Raw genomic sequence first — 12,842 nt, 5'->3', positions numbered from 1 at the left:
AACGATCTTAACAATGGCAAAATTATTACACAATATATATACATATGTGTATACTTCTATAAGAAGTATCCATCGATAAGGTACCGCTAGTGTATGAATACTAGTAAAAATATAGATAAAAATATACGATATATGCAGTGGGCCAAAACGCATTGGCAGATATATGGTGAGCTCTATTTCAATTTATAAGAGCATACTCACCTTAACCATACTTTAGTCTTGAAAAAGGCCCTGCAGTGGGCCGAAACGTGTTGGCAGATATATGGTGAGCTCTATTTCAATTACTTGTGATTTTATTTAAAACAATACTGTGCTATGTCATTTTCTTTCAATTACAGGATTTGAAGATTCACACTATTTTTCACTTTGTTTTTTCTATTATTGTTATTTTTATTCTATTTTTGTTTGATCATCACTTAATACATTTTGAAGTTTTTTTGGTAACACAACATTTGTTTAACACTTTGGATTTCTTCACACCATTTGATTTTGGATGTATTTTGGAAGTTTTTTTGGATTTTGATTTTATACAGTAACACTTTTTTTTTATATATTTTTTGATACTTAATTTTTGGATATTTTTTGGATACTATAGTTTCTCATCCTCTAACACCATTGGAGAACTTTTCACAGGATTATATAACTTGCTCTTTGGACACACCTAGCCACAGGAGGGCTGTGAACATTATAGTTTATCACATATATTATATTTGGACGTATTTTCTTTCATCATCTTTACTTGTATGTATATTTCTGTATAGTAATATTGTCATTTAGATCGATTCTAAGCACAGACTATCTATTGTACACTGTCTTAATTTTGAGATATACATGTTTTTATTTTTATTTTATATAGTCATGGATCCATGCAGTAGATTGTAGTTAAGATGTTTTATATCCCCTATCTCGAATTGTTTTAATTTATGTTATTAAATACCACTGTTTTAACCTTTTAAAGCATATCTATTATCTATCTTAAGAGTAGACCTTGCCTTGTTGGCGCTCCTTCAGACAATTATTTCACATATTTCACACTTCGTGGGCAGCTAGGGGCCCATCCTGTTAAGGAGCCATAGGTCTTTTTTCAGCGCTGTGGATATCTGTATTTATCTATAGTACACTCTAACCATAGCTTATTCCATAGAAGCAGAATCTAGTTTTCAATTTATACTTGATTAACACATATTCCCAAAATGTTTAACATAACCAACTCTATAAGAAAAGATATCACATTAGATATCAATGATACCTTGACTAGTGGCAACTGTAATAGTTCAGGGACGGTAGATTACATATCTATATTCAAAAATCTGGAGAAATTATTGATTCAAGAAGTCAAATATAAAGCTGAAATTTCATTCCTCAGAAAATGTTTAGAGCTAAACATTATCCCTAAAGGGCTAATCACAAAAAAAAAAGAGTGTGCCTTCCAATCAGATGATCCAGACTTCATTACAAAATGGTTGGATATACTTGTATCGGCATCTAAGTCACTGATGCAAGCAATTATAGAACATAGGGAGTCTATACTTAAACAAGTAGACATAGAAATTAAAAAGAATGAAGACGATTTAATTGGTCCAGATGGTCTAATATTAAAAACCAAAGAGATTTTGGACAAAAAAGACAATCTAGACAAGAAGGTAACTAAAATTAGGGAAGACATCACCAACAAGAAAAGCAAAAAATTGAATAGGGAATTAAATACTATGAGGAATAAAAATAATGAGACTAACATTACAACTGACCACAACACTGATAATCAACCGATAGACAACACAAACCCAAGACCACCTAATAATGAAGGGGAGTGGACTAGGGTTACATACAAAAAGAACAGATCTAAACCAAGAGATCAAATTGAGAGACAACACATGTACCACCATGATCAATACATACAAAGAGAGAGTCACAACCAGTACAATCATAGACAATCAAATTATAACTATAGATGGGGAACAGACAATTATAACCATTCACGTAGGAACAACAACAGAGTCCAGTGGAAGGGACATCAATTCTCCAGACAAGATTATGGCTGGGAAGGGGACAGGAGAAGGAATTACCAAGAGAGGTTCGGACATACCAATAGGGACCAAGAACCATACTGGAAAAATGAAATTGTTGATAGATCATTCAACCCAAGAGAAAATTTCCAATCCCCATGATGGAATACTAATAACAGGTTTACATATGGCAACAATTAGTCCCCAAGTTGGAACAATTACAAGAGACCCACATATGGTAACAACCATATCCAACAAAATTATGGGAGACATCCGAATGAACGATTTGATGGAGATCCATCAACTCCAAAGAATCAATACAGATCTCAACAACATCAGTTCTCTGGTAACCAGAACCACAATGCTGGTGGTAACCACAACAACAGACACCATCAAGGATATAATGGTACATCACAATCATACAGAGAGAGACCAATTGACCCAATAACCAATCGGGCTATACCTCAATCAAACCTTACGAATAAGGGCACAACTCGGAATACCAACGACATTGCATCAGCTTCCACCTCTGAGCAACCTTTTTTAGAGGTGCACCATATAACCACCAAGGAGTTAGACAGGACATCTACAAAAAGGAAAAACTCAAACACTGATGATCTTCAGAACCCCATGAAAAAAAGAAAAACCACAGAGGGAAGAGAGGTGGAAGGAGATTAAACAGAGACAAGAAAAAAAATCACTCTGAATCACTGGACAAAGAGTTTCGAATAAGGGGATCTATAATTTGAGCACAACAAACCTAACAGATAAAGAGAAATCGGTTCTAAGTTATGGTTTGTCTTTTGCCCCATCCAAGGGTCTTAATAAATTTGATACATTTATTAACGTGAAAGAATTCGTTAGAAAGCTAACGCTAAAACGACATTTCATAAAATCACCTCTTGAATATGATCAAAGAACTTCGACAACAAGGAACAGCACACAACCAAATACAGATATGTATCTACATTCTGACCTAAAGCCTAGATCGACTTTTTACCCAACAACTAGCAAGGGTAATGCAACAGAATCTTTCGAGACTGTTGTATGTAGTGATCTAAGGAATATTAATAACAACAAACTGGGCAAATACAAACATAATCTGTCCAAATCCCAACTACAAACTATAAAAGCCCTAGAAAACAACAAGGGCCTTGTCATCAAACCTGCCGACAAGGGAGGTGGCATAGTAATCCTGAACAAAGAGGATTACGATCAGGAGTGTAATAGGATCCTATCTGAAAAGGAAACTTATGAGGTTCTAAGAAACAACCCCGTGGCGGATTTTAAGAAGGAACTGGATTGGATCTTGGGTGAGGCAAACAACAAGGGAATTTTAAACAGCAAAGAAGTTAGATACATAGGGGTTGAACACCCCATCACCCCCGTATTCTACTACCTCCCCAAGATCCATAAATCACTCCACAATCCCCCAGGAAGACCCATCATTTCCGGAATTGGATCTCTCTCAAGCAATTTGTCTGAATATCTGGATAAAAACCTCCAGAAATATGTGACTGGTTTACCATCATATATACGAGACTCTACCCAGATACTCAACATCTTAGAGAATATAGAATGGGAAGAGGGTTATTTTCTAGTCATGTGTGATGTAACCTCTCTCTATACCAGTATACCACACGAGGGAGGTATAGAAGCTGTAGAATACTTCTTACAGAAAGATCCAACTGTACCAGATCCACAGAAAAAGTTTATATTGGATGGAATCAGCTACATACTGTCCCATAACTACTTTTATCACGATGGGAAGTACTACAGGCAACTTTGTGGCACCGCCATGGGGACCAGGTTCGCGCCTAGCTACGCCAACTTATATATGGGTAGATGGGAGCTCATTTTCTGGGATTCCTGCCCAGCAGGCGCGGACCTGGTCTCATACCACAGATACATTGATGATATTCTTATGATATGGAAGGGTTCGAAAGAAGATTTAGAACACACCATCAGTGTCATGAACAACAACATCTGTAATTTGCAATTTACTTACGAAATTAGTAGTACAGAGATAACATTCCTAGATTTAAAGATAGAGATTGAGAATGGCAAATTGAAGACCTCAACCTTTTTTAAACCTGTGGACTGTAACAACTACATCCACAGTAACAGCTGCCACCACCTGAAATGGAAACAGAACATACCCAAAGGCCAGTTACTTAGACTGAAGAAAAACTGCTCAGATACGGACCAATGGGAAGAACAGGCAATGGTACTGAAAACACGCTTCTTAGACATAGGTTACGAAGAAGACAAATTGAACAAAGACATCGAAGAAGTTAGGGGAAGAGATAGAAAAGATCTCCTGAGATACAAAAATAATAAAACAAAGAACATCTATGAGGACACATCTATAAACGTCGCATTTATCACTCAATACAGCGAAAACAGAAGGCTAATAGAAAAAATAATAGAAAAACATTGGCCTTTGTTGAGAAATGATGATGTTATAGGAGAGACATTGGCTGCAAAACCAAAATTCATCTATTGGAAAACCAAAAACCTAAAAAGCATTCTTTCTCCAAGCATCCCATGTGTGAAATCAACCAGAATAAAAGATGTGTTTGGAAGAACTACTAAAGGCTTTTTCCCTTGCCCTAGCTGCAAGGCGTGTAAGAGAGGTCTAAAGATCAAACACTTCTCATCACACAATTCTAACACCAAACACGAAATCAAAGATTTGATTAGGTGTAGCAGTAAAGGTGTTATATATGTGGTACAATGTAGTTGTGGCTTACAATATGTCGGCCAAACATCAAGATGTTTGAGGGATAGAATCCGAGAGCACATATTACAGATCGAACATGGTAACACCGAAACATCTCTGTACAGCCACTTTACCACTTACCATAAGGGCAGTCTAAAAGAGTTCAGTTATTTTGGGATTCAGTTAGTTAAACCCAACTGGAGGGGGGGCAACTATGATCAAAAACTACTCATTACAGAGTCTAAATGGTTATTCAAGCTAGATTGCCTCTATCCCAAGGGTCTCAATAATAAGGAAGACCTTTCCCATCTGTTGAATTTCAGATGATGGAATTATTTTATATGACCCTCTTCTAACTGATACTCAATTGAACCACTAACAACACATCCTTTAACTGATGCATGATTGAACCACTAACAATTAGTAATCAGTGTCACAGAGATTAGCAATATTACTAAGATGACTTATTATTGTATGAGAGGGAATTATGGTTGAATGAATTTTATCATATAATCCCCCAATCAGCTCTTACCAGTAACAGTGCTATGAGGATTTTAGTTTATGTTAATCACAAAGATTTATGTGTATCATACATGGGACAATTAGTATCTCACATATTCTAACAATGTATGGAGTACAGTTAGACAGAAACCAACATAGAGATTTGATACCATTATAGATATATGTGTGCCACCTTTGATATTTAATAGATGAGGAAGATACATACAGATATCCATGACTTGCACTAGGAGACACACAATAGTCAGTCAGATGACCAATTAGAATGACTCATCATTTTGTGTTTATTCTGTTTATTTTGCATGTACTGAATATTTAATTACATATCCCCCAATGTTCTTTATCTTTTCTTTTCTAATCTAAGATAGGGTCGCTTGGATATCAATACATTTGATATATATATGTTCCCTTGATTCATCTAATATGAATCGTATATTTTTACTAGTATTCATACACTAGCGGTACCTTATTGATGGATATACACATATGTATATATATTTTTTAATAATTTTGCCATTGTTAAGATAGTTTCAGGAATGTACACTCTTAAGAATATATTAGAATGATTCCTTCAATTCTGTGTTGAAGAGGTAACATCACAACATGTGAGAAACCTCTACAGAATGAAGGATTTATGGCGAATATAACCCACTCACACCAGCTAATAATCTGATGTCAATACAAGAATTCCCTAGTACGCTAATCTCTCACTACTAATATTTGGATCACAACTTAAATAGATCTATATGATTGTTCCCCTACTTTAAATGTATAGCAGTTCCGGTATTAAACCATAATAGATTTGTGTGATGACATTGTTTTTAACAACAACAATCTTAATTATCGAAATCCCGGAACCAGATTCTTTAACCAGTAAATACAATTGCCTTATTTGTCAATAACCGGAAGCGCGTATTAAACCCACTTCTGGTTTGACGAAACCAGCAACTTCCGGTCATAACTTCCGGTTTGCCGAAAAGAACAACATCCGGTTGTGACACAATAACCCTCGATATCAAAAGATGAGGTACTACTCTAAACTTAGATATAAGTAGAAATAAACAGTAAGTGGGAAATTTAATGAAAATGAAATAGGGATTATCCTGATATATACCTATAGAATAAATTGCCAAACAAATAACGTTAATACATATCCGGTTCAAAATGACACTCAACAGGCATACTACTTCCGGTACCAATTCGAAAGAATGGCGCCAAAATTTGAACACTGTGATAGGTTACACAGGTGTATATAAGAGCATACTCACCTTAACCATACTTTATGAAAAAAGCCCTGCAGTGGGCCGAAATGCGTTGGCAGATATATGGTGAGCTCTATTTCAATTACTTGTGATTTTATTTAAAACAATACTGTGCTATATCATTTTCTTTCAATTACAGGATTTGAAGATTCGCACTATTTTTCACTTTGTTTTTTCTTTTATTGTTATTTTTATTCTATTTTTGTTTGATCATCACTTAATACATTTGGAAGTTTTTTTGGTAACACAACATTTGTTTAACACTTTGGATTTCTTCACACCATTTGTTTTTGGATGTATTTTGGAAGTTTTTAAACCCACTTCCGGTTTGACGAAACCAGCAACTTCCGGTTTGCCGAAAAGAACAACATCCGGTTGTGACACAATAACCCTTGATATCAAAAGATGAGGTACTACTCTAAACTTAGATATGAGTAGAAATAAACAGTAAGTGGGAAATTTAATGAAAATGAAATAGGGATTATCCTGATATATACCTATAGAATAAATTGCCAAACAAATAACGTTAATACATATCCGGTTCAAAATGACACTCAACGGGCATACTACTTCCGGTACCAATTCGAAAGAATGGCGCCAAAATTTGAACACTGTGATAGGTTACACAGGTGTATATAAGAGCATACTCACCTTAACCATACTTTAGTCTTGAAAAAGGCCCTGCAGTGGGCCGAAACGCGTCGGCAGATATTTGGTGAGCACTATTTCAATTACTTGTGATTTTATTTAAAACAATACTGTGCTATGTCATTTTCTTTCAATTACAGGATTTGAAGATTCGCACTATTTTTCACTTTGTTTTTTCTATTATTGTTATTTTTATTCTATTTTTGTTTGATCATCACTTAATACATTTGGAAGTTTTTTTTGGTAACACAACATTTGTTTAACACTTTGGATTTCTTCACACCATTTGTTTTTGGATGTATTTTGGAAGTTTTTTTGGATTTTGATTTTATACAGTAACACTTTTTTTTAATATATTTTTTGATACTTAATTTTTGGATATTTTTTGGATACTATAGTTTCTCATCCTCTAACACCATTGGAGAACTTTTCACAGGATTATATCACTTGCTCTTTGGACACACCTAGCCACAGGAGGGCTGTGAACATTATAGTTTATCACATATATTATATTTGGACGTATTTTCTTTCATCATCTTTACTTGTATGTATATTTCTGTATAGTAATATTGTCATTTAGATCGATTCTAAGCACAGACTATCTATTGTACACTGTCTTAATTTTGAGATATACATGTTTTTATTTTTATTTTATATAGTCATGGATCCATGCAGTAGATTGTAGTTAAGATGTTTTATATCCCCTATCTCGAATTGTTTTAATTTATGTTATTAAATACCACTGTTTTAACCTTTTAAAGCATATCTATTATCTATCTTAAGAGTAGACCTTGCCTTGTTGGCGCTCCTTCAGACAATTATTTCACATATTTCACACTTCGTGGGCAGCTAGGAGCCCATCCTGTTAAGGAGCCATAGGTCTTTTTTCAGCGCTGTGGATATCTGTATTTATTAAAAGCTATGTAATATTAGGGCTAAGAAATAAAAACCCCCGTATGCATTGATCCGGCTATACTGATGTGGGGAGAGCTGTCTTTAGGCGGCTGTAACTGGTATGTCAGGGGTCCCTGAAGAGGTACGATGATGATTCCCCCCTCGATAGATAGAAGGCTTACGGTCCGCTGTCCAGATCCACAGCTTGAGCAGGTTCCAGGCTCTTCACTATTTCTAGCATTCTCTGTTCCGTTTTTTCGACAGGCTCAGACTCTCTGTGGTGCATGTGCTGCTGGCTAGCTATGCTATGCAAGGTAGTATCACCACTATCTGATAAAGCGTCTGCCTTGTTGTGTATCTTCGGAAAGCACTGTAACGTAAGGAGCGCTAATTGCATTTTTCAAAGTGTCCACAAGTGCCGCATGGTGTAGATCAAGTTGATCGCATAATGCTGCCAAAAGGGAAGTTGCCAGCTCCATGGAGATATTTTTATGCATGTATATGATCATCTGAATGCCTGTTTCCCCGCTTTTAATTTAAGTGGTAGCCTGAACGGTATGGAATCTAATTTCCGTCACTGTAACATCAGGGTCCCACTTAGCAACGAGCCTCAATATCGTGGGTGATCGTTTCTTTATAAGATGACACAGCTAGGATGTATATCTTTGTGGTAGGCCACAATCACTGCCACATGTTTTTGTTCTAGTGCCGGCATTTACACTGTTGAATCACTTGCTCTTAGACCCTCACCAGGTCTCTGATGTATTGCAGGGATTTGCTGGTCTAGTTTACAAGTAGGCAGGTGTCCTTGAACCCCTTTAGTAGCAAGATTTTTGGCGGAGCTTCCCTAGCTTGCGTCCGTTCAGTATGGCAGTTAGCTCCACTCGCCCCAGTACTGCACTTTTTAAAAAGTACTTTTTCAATGGGACTCCCATAGTGCCAGTATTACGAGTTTGCCTGGTAGGCCAAAAAGTGAGCGGTATACCCTATACTGACAAAATACATACCGCCATCTAAAGTCAGTAGTTATGAGATTTACGTTACAAAGCTGTAGCATAAAACTCATAACTAAAGTGTTAAAAAGTACTCTAACACCCATAAACCACATATTAACCCCTAAACCGAGGCCCTCCCGCATCACAAACACTATAATAAATTTATTAACCCCTAATCTGCCGCTCCCAACATCGCTGCCACTATTAAAATTTATTAACCCCTATTCCACGTTCCCCGACATCGTCACCACTATAATAAACCTATTAACCACTAAACCGCCGCCCTCCCGCATCGCAAACACTATTTAAATATGATTAACCCCTAATCTGCCGCCGCCCACACAGCTGCATTAATAAACCTATTAACCACTAAACTGCAAGCCCCCACAACTAAATATACTAAAATAAATTATTAACCCCTAAACCTCTGACCTCCCACATCACTAACTCTACATAAATATATTAACCCCTAATCCTAACCCTTACGTAACCTTAACCCTAAGTCTAACCCTAACCCTAATGTAACCCTAAGCCTAACACCCCCTAACTTAAAGGGACACTGAACCCAAATTTGTTCTTTCATGATTCAGATAGAGCATGCAATTTTAAGCAACTTTCTAATTTACTCCTATTATCAATTTTTCTTCGTTCTCTTGCTATCTTTATTTGAAAAAGAAGGCATCTAAGCTTTTTTCTTGGTTCAGACTCTGGACAGCACCTTTTTATTGGTGGATTAATTTATCCACCAATCAGCAGGGACAACCCAGGTTGTTCACCAAAAATGGGCCGGCATCTAAACTTACATTCTTGCATTTCAAATATAGATATCAAAAGAATAAAGAAAATTTGATAATAGGAGTAAATTAGAAAGTTGCTTAAAATTTCATGCTCTATCTAAATCACGAAATAAAAAAATTTGGGTTCAGTGTCCCTTTAAATATAATTAAAATAAATCTAAATAAACCTTACAATTATTAACTAAATAATACCTATTTAAAACTAAATACAAACTTACCTGTGAAATAAAACCTAAGCTAGCTACAATATAACTATAAGTTATATTGTAGCTATCTTAGGTTTTATTTTTTTTCACAGGTAAGTTTGTATTTATTGTAACTAGGTAGACTAGTTAGTAAATAGTTATTAACTATTTACTGGCTACCTAGTTAAAATAAATACAAAGTTACCTGTAAAATAAAACCTAACCTGCCTTACACTAAAAACTAACATTACAATAAAATAAAATAAATTAAATTATTAAAATACAATTTTCTAAATTACAAAAAAACAAAACACTAAATAAAAAAAAACCGAAATTATCAAAAATAAAACCGAATTACTTCTAATCAAATAGCCCTATCAAAATAAAAAAGCCCCCCCAAAATAAAAAAAAACATAGCCTACACTACACTGCCAATGGCCTATAAAAGGGCCTTTTACGGGGCATTGGCCAAAGAAATCAGCTCTTTTACCTGTAAAAAAAAATACAAACACCCCCCAACAGTAAAACCCACCACCCACCCAACCCAACCCCCCAAATAAAAACCTATCTAAATAAACCTAAGCTAACCATTGCCCTGAAAAGGGCATTTGGATGGGCATTGTAAAAAAAAACCACCCAAAAAACACTAACCCCCAACGATCCACATAGAGTTATCGAAGTCCGGCCATCCATCCTCATAGAGCCAGCGAAGTCCTCATCCAAGCAGCAAGAAGTCTTCATCCAGGAGGCCTCTTCGATCTTCATCCAGCCGGCGAAGTCCTCATCCATGCAGAAAGAAGTCTTCATCCAGACAGCATCTCCTATCTTCATCCATCCGGCACGGATCGGGTCCATCTTCAAGACAGTGTGGAGCCTTCTCTTCTTACAGTCATCGGCGTAAACTGAAGGTTCCCTTTAAGTGACGTCATCTAAGATGGTGTCCCTTACATTCCTATTGGCTGAAAGATTTCTATCAGCCAATAGGAATTAAAGGGAACAAAGTCCTATTGGCTGTTGCTATCAGCCAATAGGATTGAGCTTTCATCCTATTGGCTGATCCAATCAGCCAATAGGATTGAGTTCTCATTCTATTGGCTGTTCCAATCAGCCAATAGGACGAAAGCTCAATCCTATTGGCTGATTACAACAGCCAATAGGATTTTTTCCCCTTCAATTCCTATTGGCTGATGGACCCACTACGCGCCAGATGGATGAAGATAGAAGATGCCATCTGGATGAAGACTTCTTTCCGCTTGGATGAGGACTTCGCTGGCTGGATGAAGATCGAAGAGGCCTCCTGGATGAAGACTTCTTGCCACTTGGATGAGGACTCGCCCGGCTGGATGAGGATGGATGTCCGGACTTCGATAACTGTAAGTGGATCATCGGGGGTTAGTGTTATGTGTTTTTAAGGGTTTTTTGGGTGGGTTTTTTTTAGCTTAGGGTTTGGGCAATTCCTAAAAGAGCTGATTGACATTTTCAGGGCATCGCAAAAGAGCTAAATGCCCTTTTAAGGGCAATGCCCATCCAAATGCCCTATTCAGGGAAATGGTTAGCTTAGGTTTATTTAGATAGGTTTTTATTTGGGGGGTTGGGTTGGGTGGGTGGTGGGTTTTACTGTTGGGAGTTGTTTGTATTTTCTTTTACTGGTAAAAGAGCTGATTTCTTTGGGGCAATGCCCTGCAAAGGGCCCTTTGAAGGGCCATTGGCAGTTTAGTGTAGACTAGGGTTGTTTTTATTTTGGGGGGCTTTTCTATTTTGATAGGGCTATTAGATTAGGAGTAATTTGTTTTTATTTTTGATAATTTCGTTTTTAATTTTTTGTAATTTAGTGTTTATTTTTTTGCAAGTTAGTAATTTGTATTTTATTAATTTAATTTATTTCATTTTATTGTAATGTTAGGTTTTAGTGTAAGGCAGGTTAGGTTTTATTTTACAGGTAGCTTTGTATTTATTTTAACTAGGTAGTTAGTAAATAGTTAATAACTATTTAATAACTAGTCTCCCTAGTTAAAATAAATAATAAATTGCCTGTGAAATAAAAATAAAACCTAAGCTAGCTACAATGTAACTATTAGTTATATTGTATTGGATTAAGGGTGTTTAGACTCGGGGTTTATGTTAGGGTGCTGGGTTTAAATTTAACTTTTTCTTTTCCCCATAGACATCAATGGGGCTGCGTTACGGAGCTTTTCATTCCGCGATCGCAGGTGTTAGTTTTTTTTTTGCCGGCTCTCCCCATTGATGTCTATGGGGAAATTGTGCACAAGCATGTCAAAGCAGCGCTTGATTTCGGGGTGGTATGGAGGTCAACACCACCATCACCCGCACAAGCCTGCTTTTTGTAAACTTGTAATAGCAGCACTATAGGGAGGTGAAATAACGCCGCTTTTGTGGTAGACCAGCTCCCCTGTAATTGAGATCTTTGCTCCGTCACTCAATGGGTAACTAGGAAGATCCATAGATACAAATCTTCAATATAGTAATGTTACAGAAGCATTAGTTATTTTGTTGTGAAAAGCTTATTTCCCAGCAGCAATGCCTGAACCAGCAAGCCAGCGCCTAAGAAGGGCTCCAAGAAAACCGTAACAAGTTTCATTTCATAAAGAGTTAACTCTTTTTTTTTTCAGCTTTTAGAAACTATTGTCTAATCACCTCTGGAGCCAGACTGCTAATTGATAAGATGAACTTGTAAACTTGTTATCTTAAGTACTGTAATCCTATTGTGGCCTGTCAAAGGACAGTGCTCTCTATCTAAATGTGTGATGGGGGATTTTGTGCTTCCCCCCCTCTCCCCCTGGGAGTGCCCTGTGT

This window comes from Bombina bombina, chromosome 1 (genome assembly GCF_027579735.1).
Source record: "Bombina bombina isolate aBomBom1 chromosome 1, aBomBom1.pri, whole genome shotgun sequence".
Classification (NCBI taxonomy): Eukaryota; Metazoa; Chordata; class Amphibia; order Anura; family Bombinatoridae; genus Bombina; species Bombina bombina.
The sequence above is the reverse complement of the archived record's forward strand: the minus strand, read 5'-3'. Positions refer to the sequence as shown.